Raw genomic sequence first — 7,500 nt, forward strand, 5'->3', positions numbered from 1 at the left:
TTTGCATATGTGCATGCCCTAATTCACGTGTGTGTGTTTGTGTGTGTGCATTTGTGTGTGTGTGTGTGTGTCTGGGTGTGCGTGCGCGCATGCGTGCGTGTATATGTATGTCTATGTGTATGTGTTTTCTGCATCTGTCTGTGTGACTGAAAGAAAGTTCAGAGAGTACAAGAAAAATCAAAAGAAAAAGGGGGGAAAAAGAGTTAAAAGCGGTCTGAGCGCAGTGCCGGCAGGCTGGCATCCAGCAGACAGGGATGGAGAGAGAGGAGAGAGAGAGAGGAGAGAGAGAGAGAGAGAGAGAGAGAGAGAGAGAGAGAGAGAGAGAGAGAGAGAGAGAGAGAGAGAGCGAGAGAGAGAGAGGGGAAGAGAGAGGAGGGGAGAGGAGAGAGAGAGGGTGAGAGAGGGAGAGAGAGAGAGGAGGGGCAGAGAAGAGAGAGATGAGAGAGAGGAGTGAGAGGAGGGAGAGAGGAGAGAGAGGGAGAAGGGGCAGAGAAGAGAGAGAGGAGTGAGAGGAGTGAGAGAGAGGGAGAGGGAGAGAGAGAGAGCCAATGGAGGCTGGTATGGTGGTACCATCTGCCCAGGGCTTGCACGGGGCCCTGAGGGTAGCATACTACAGGAGTAGAGAGAAGAGCAGAGGAGAGGACTGTGTGTGTGCGTGTGTGTGTGCGAGAGAGAGAGAGAGAGAGAGAGAGAGAGAGAGAGAGAGAGAGAGAGAGAGAGAGAGAGAGAGAGAGAGAGAGAGAGAGATTGGCAATAATAGCACTGAGTCCTTCCCTCAACATAGAGGAGTGAGACAGGGCTGCAACCTCAGTCCAACGCTGTTTAACTTATATATTAATGAACTGGCAATGCAGCTGGAACAGTGTACAGCCCCTGGCCTCACCCTACTGGACAAAGAAGTCAAATGTCTTCTCTATGCTGACGACTTGGTGCTGTTGTCTCCTACACCAGAGGGACTACAACAACAACTAAACCTACTAGAAAGTTACTGTCAGAACTGGGCCCTGACAGTAAACCTAAAAAAGACCAATATTATGGTATTCCAAAAGAAGCCCAGATATCAGGAAGCCAGATATCACTTCAATCTAGGTAGCACCAGCCTAGATCACACAATGAAGTACACCTACCTTGGCCTACCCATTACTCCATCAGGCAGTTTCTGCCTGGCAGTGAATGCCCTAAAAGACAAAGCTCGCAGAGCTCTATACGCAATTAGAAGAAAATTTTGGAACATAGACATACCAATCAGGATATGGTGCAAAATATTTGACTGTGTAATTCAGCCTATTGCGATGTACGGAAGTGAGATATGGGGTCCACTCAGTGAACACAGCTACACTAGATGGGACAAGCATCCTATAGAAACCCTCCATGCAGAATTCTGTAGACTGATCCTAAAAATTCAAAAGAAGACACCAACAAATGCATGTAGGGCAGAATTGGGAAGATATCCATTGGCAATCAACATACAAAAGAGAGCTCTAAAATTCTGGATGCACCTCCAAACAAGTCCCACAGACACGCTGCATTCTGAGGCAGCAAAATCCCAAGCTTTGAACCCCGAAAAGAGTCACCTATGCCAGCTTGTACTGAGACTAACCGACCCCCATCTAACACATACTGACATCTCTCAGACAAGCACTGCTTCCAAACTAAATGTAAACAAAATTATACAAAACTCCAAAGATAAATATCTGGACCATTGGCAAAATGAAACCAAAACCCAAAGCAAATTAGAATGTTATAGGACTATCAAAACAAATTATGAATTGGAAGAATATCTCTTTACTGTCAGAGATATAAAGCAGCGGCAGATCCTGACCAAATACAGACTCAGTGACCACAGCCTTGCTCTCGAAAAAGGCAGACGACGACAATCATGGCTGCCAAGAGAGCAAAGGATATGTGCTCACTGCACGACAGGTGAGGTCGAGACAGAGGTGCACTTCCTTCTCCAATGCGACAAATACTCAAAAATTAGAGAAGCGCACTTTAATAAATTTAACCAAGTAATCCCGGGTTTCCCGGATCTGAATACAGACAAATTATTATCTATCCTACTGGGACAACAAGGGCAGACAGCAACGCTTGCTGCCAAATATGTCAGTGCATGCCATAGACAGAGGGACATTGCATAGACACCACAAAAGCCACTACCCCCCCCCCCCCCCCCCCCCCCCCCCCCACCCCCCCACCCCCCCACCCACACACACACACACACACACACTATGCACACCGACACCCACACCCACACATTTCTGTTTGCTTTCTTTTCTTGCTGATATCAATGCAATTGCAAGCATTCATTTGTGTGTTTGTTCTAACACTTATTTCATTATATCATTACCAATGTATCTTGAACCAATGATTTGGCAATACAAAATATTTTTTGTCATGCTAATAAAGCTTCTTTGAATTGAGACAGAGAGAGAGAGAGAGACAGAGGGAGAGAGAGAGACAGAGGGAGAGAGAAAGAGTGAGGGAGAGAGAGAGAGAGAGAGAGAGGGAGAGAGAGAAGGAGACTTTTTTTTGACTTTTTAACCACCCATTTATTGTATCATTTTCCGCAGGTCAGATTACACGTTTAAGCCATATAATTACCACACCATATGTGGAGGGAGAAAAAAAAAACCTCTCCTACACCTCAAACACACACATTCTTTGTGAACAGAAACAACACAGCCCCAAGCTAACTATCCCCAACTGAACAGTAGCCTCTGGTTGCCCCCCACTGTCCAAAGTCCCTTATCCGTACACCATTTCCTCTCAAACAGCTCTAGGTCCTTTATCAACTGAAAATAAGCGAATTCAGCTGAGATTCTAACCTCAACTAAAGTCTTAAACATAACACTTATTTCCACTACCCTCCCTTCTTGCTCCAGCTTACAGCATTTCCATACAGCCATCTTGGCCTGGCCTATGAGGAAATTTAAACAGGTGCATACATATTTGTTTCTTTTGGCGTACCTAACTCCAAAAATGAACATTTCCTTAGAAAAAATTACACCAAATTTATCACACACTCTTATGAGCAGGTCAAACATCAGTTTCAATTTGTCACATTCTGAGAAAACATGATACACAGTTTCCGGCACATTACACGATGTACAGAGATTGGAGTCCTCACCCCCCACCCTTGCAACAAAAACCTTCGTAGGTATGGCACAATGCAATATACGCCATTGAAGATCGCCCGACCGTTTTGGGATGGGAGACTTGTAAAGCATCCTCCAGGATGGCGATATTGATTGGCTAGTACCAAAGAACGCCCTCCACTTTGTATCAGGCCGCCCGTTCAATTGCAACTGATAAGCAACCTTCACACACATGTGATAGAGCACCTTTTTCCCCACGGTGCAAAAACCCACCCCATTGTACCCAGTCCATGTCAGTAAAGCATTTTCTTGGACCGCTTCCTCAGTTACGTTCGGTGATATTTTAAAACCAGGAAACCCCACAGTCTCTGACACCATTCCCCTGGATAGAGAAGACTCAATAGACGCCCTCAAGTGTCCAGGGAAGGAAGCTTTTAGAGTCTCGAGCAACATGTCAAGGTTCCTCAAAGACCTGACCCCCAGTTGTTGTGCTAGGGGCCCCACCGTTCTCCACCCTCCCGTCACAGGGTCCAGTAAGTCTCTTACCCTTGAAATACCAAGTCCAATGAAATTATCAATTAAGAACTGAGAAAATCCCTTCTGTTCCCCCAGGTACCTGTTATGAAACAGTGGTTCCTCCACCCCATAATGCTCATCATCCCCCCGCAAAATGTTGAAACGACCAAGAGCTTTAAACACTGAAAAATAGAAGGAAGAGCAGGGTTTCAACCTGCTCTGCCCACTAACACTGTCCATCAGCACCAGATGTTTATCCAGCTGTCCCCCTCCAGCCTTCCTTAGTATTGATAATCCAAACTTTGTCCATGGTGTGCTCTCTGCAGCATACAGTAGTCTCTGCAGTGATTGTAAACGTAAAGCCAGGATCTTTGACTCCACCTGAATCAGACCCTGGCCCCCTTCATCCACAGGCAAATGTAGCACCCCCGGAGCAAGCCAGTGGTACCCGTCCCAAAAAAAATTCACAAATTCTTTTTGAATCTGCGTAATGAGCCCTGCAGGGGGGTCAAGGACAGTGACCCTGTGCCAGAGCATAGAGGCGGCAAGATTGTTTATCACCAGACACCGCCCTCTGTATGACAGCTGCGGCAGTATCCACCTCCACTTGTGCAGCCGCCCCTTCACTTTGTCCAACAGCCCATCCCAATTCTTTTGCATGTAAACGTCCGATCCTAAAAACAGCCCCAGTACCTTAAACCCATCCCTCCCCCACACACACTGCTGAGGAAGCTGCGGAGGTTGCACCGTGGCCCAAACTCCCCAGCAGCAGGGATGTGCACTTGCTCCAGTTGATGCTGGCCGACGTAGCTCTTCCAAAAAGGTGCAGGGAGGTTAGAAGGCAACCAATGTCACTGTTGTTCCTAACCACTACAGTCACATCATCTGCATAGGCCGTGAGCTTCACAGGTGCTGAGAGAGAGAACCCAGGGGCAGTTACTCCAGTTAGGTGTTTCCTTAACAACACTAACAAGGGCTCTATGGCAAAAGAATAAAGGAGGCCTGACAAAGGGCACCCCTGACGAATGCCCCTCGTGACCGGGAACTGCCTGGACAGCGCCCCATTAATCTTAACCATGCTGTATACATCCTTATACAGTAATTGGATGTATGATATAAAGCCTTCCCCAAACCAAATGCTTTCAGAGTCTTCATCAGATAGACTGTACAGGTCTTATCAAAGGCCTTCTCCTGGTCTAGGGAGAAGAGCCCCAGATCGATTGAGTAGGTCTTTGAGACAGTCATGATGTCACGCATTAAAAAACAGATTATCAAAAATTGTTCGTTTTGGGACGCAATATGTCTGATCCTCGTGAATGAGGGCGCCCATGCATTCCTTAAGTCGATTAGCAAGTGCCTTCGATAAGATTTTAAAATCCACACATAGGAGTGAGACCGGACGCCAGTTATTTAGATATCCCAGGTCCCCCTTCTTTGGCAGTAAAGTCAGCACCGCCCTCCGACAGCTCATGGGTAGCACCCCATGAGCGAAACACTCCACAAACACACTGTAGAGGTCTGGTCCAATGGTATTCCAAAAAGTCTGATAGAATTCCGCCGACAAAACCATCCAGCCCTGGAGCCCGCCCCCGGTTCAGCTCGGCTGCAGCCTTGGATAATTCCGCATAGGATGGACAGCTCTCCAGTTGTTGACGTTTCTCCTCTGCCAGCTGTGGTAGGTCTCTCAGTAGTTCATCCATTGCCTCCTCCTCACAAGAGCCCGCCTTGTACAGGGTCTCATAAAAGGAGGCGGCATGCGACATTATCTCCCTCTGGTCGAGTGTCTCTCTGCCATCAGGCAGCTTGAGGTGCGTAATCCTTTTCTGCTCCTGAACCCTTCCCTCCAGCCCAAAGAAGAAGGATGTTGGAGCGTCCATGTCATTAAACTGGCAGAAACGGGCCCTCACGAGCGCCCCCTTCCCCGTCTCTTCCATGAGAGCTTTCAACAGCAGTCTATTTTTGCTCACTGCATCAGAGAGAGAGAGAGATATGTATGAGGAGAGGAGAGGCCAAAGAAACATGAATTCACCCACAGGCCTCCAGTAGCACATACAGAGGAGGAGAGGAGAGTAGAGGAGAGGAGAGAAGAGAAGAGGAGAGGAGAGGAGAGGAGAGGAGGGGAGGAGAGGAGAGGAGAGGAGGGGAGAGGAGAGGAGAGGAGAGGAGAGGAGAGGAGGAGAGGAGAGGAGAGCAGCATGGCCCGCAGGCCTCTGAGCTCAGCCTGTCTTGCAGCAGTCTGACACCTCTTCGTCTACCCCAGTAGTGTACTCATCAGTAGAGAGAGAGAGAGAGAGAGAGAGAGAGAGAGAGAGAGAGAGAGAGAGAGAGAGAGAGAGAGAGAGAGAGAGAGAGAGAGAGAGAGAGAGAGAGAGAGAAAAATGGCAAAAGACTTGAGATGTAAATAATGAGAAAAATAAGTAGATGGAAAGAGAGACTGATGTGGAGGTATAGAGAGGTGGAGAGAGAGGACTGGTAGAGAGAAAGAGTGTGCAAGAGAGACAGATGGAGAGCTAGAGAAAGGGTTGAGAGAGAGACAGATATAGAGGCACAGAGAGAAAGGGCTAAGAGAGAGACAGAGAGAGAGACATAGAGAGAAAGGGTGTGTGAGAGAGAGAGAGAGTGAGAGAGAGTGAGAGAGAGGGAGATAGAGAGAGAGAGGAGAAGAAGAAGAAGAGCACAACGGAGAAGGATAAAAAGGACGAGTGGCTGCCTTTCAGCGGGGCGACTGGAGCGTGTCCTGAGAGTGCCGGCGCGCAGCTCTCCCCGTGTTTGACTGCAATTATTTACATCTCCACACCAATGCCCGCATTCATCTCAATCATACCCACTACTCACTGACTCCACTCCTCTCCTCTCCTCCATTTCTCTCCCTTTCTCCCTCCATCCCTCCCTCACCAACTGCACCCCTTTCCTCTACCCCCCACCACCAACAACTGCACCTCTGCCTCCCTCACTACCTGCACTCCTCTCCTTCACCTCTCCCCCTGTCCCTCCTCCACCTCTCCCCCTCTCCCTCCCTCACTACATGCACTCCTCTCCTCCACCTCTCCCCCTCTCCTCTCCTCCACTTCCCCCCCCTCTCCCTCCCTCACTACCTGCACTCCTCTCCTCCACCTCTCCCCCTGTCCCTCCTCCACCTCTCCCCCTCTCCCTCCCCCACTACCTACGTTCCTCTCATCCATCTCTCTCTCCTTCACCCCTCTATATCCCTCCCTCCGTCTCACTGCCTTCACTCCTCACCCCTCCACCAATCCCTCCACCCCTCCTTCCACCCCCTCACTTCATCCAGTCATCCAATGCCCGCATTCATCTCAATCATAGTCACAACTCCCTGACTGCCCCCCCTCTCCTCCACAACACCACCCCCACCCCCTAGACGCCTGAGCAGTTGGCTTAGAGGAGGGAGCTCACTAGAGAGATGAGGAGAGAACAGAACAGAGCAGACGAGAACAGACGAGAGGAGAACAGAGGAGAAATGAGGAGAAGAGAAGAGAGCAGAACAGAGAGATATGGAGAAGAGATGAGATGAGAACAGAAGAGGGAAGACAAGAGAACACAAGAGAGAAGAGAACAGAAGAACGGAGAACAGAGTAGAGGAGACAAAAACTGAGGAGAAGAGAAGAGAAGAGAAGAGAAGAGAAGATAAGAGAAGAGAAGAGAAGAGAAGAGAAGAGAAGAGAAGAGAAGAGAAGAGAAGAGAAGAGAAGAGAAGAGAAGAGAAGAGAAGAAAGGAGAAAAAAAGAGATTAGAGGAGAAGAAATGAGAGCAGAACAGAGGAGAACAGAACAGAACAGATGAGATGAGAGTAGAAGAGAAGAGAGGACAGAAAGAGAGAAGAGAACAGAGGAGAGGAGAGGAGAGGAAAACAGAGGAGAGGAGAGGAGAGGAG

The 7,500-nt window shown here is 48.5% G+C and overlaps 1 protein-coding gene across 1 annotated transcript in view; it reads left to right on the forward strand.

Annotated features, from left to right (window-relative positions):
• grid2 (glutamate receptor, ionotropic, delta 2) overlaps nucleotides 1-7,500 on the forward strand; it is a 733,635-nt gene that overhangs the window by 140,810 nt on the left and 585,325 nt on the right. The window lies entirely within an intron of this gene.

This window comes from Engraulis encrasicolus, chromosome 3 (assembly GCF_034702125.1).
Source record: "Engraulis encrasicolus isolate BLACKSEA-1 chromosome 3, IST_EnEncr_1.0, whole genome shotgun sequence".
Taxonomy (NCBI): Eukaryota; Metazoa; Chordata; class Actinopteri; order Clupeiformes; family Engraulidae; genus Engraulis; species Engraulis encrasicolus.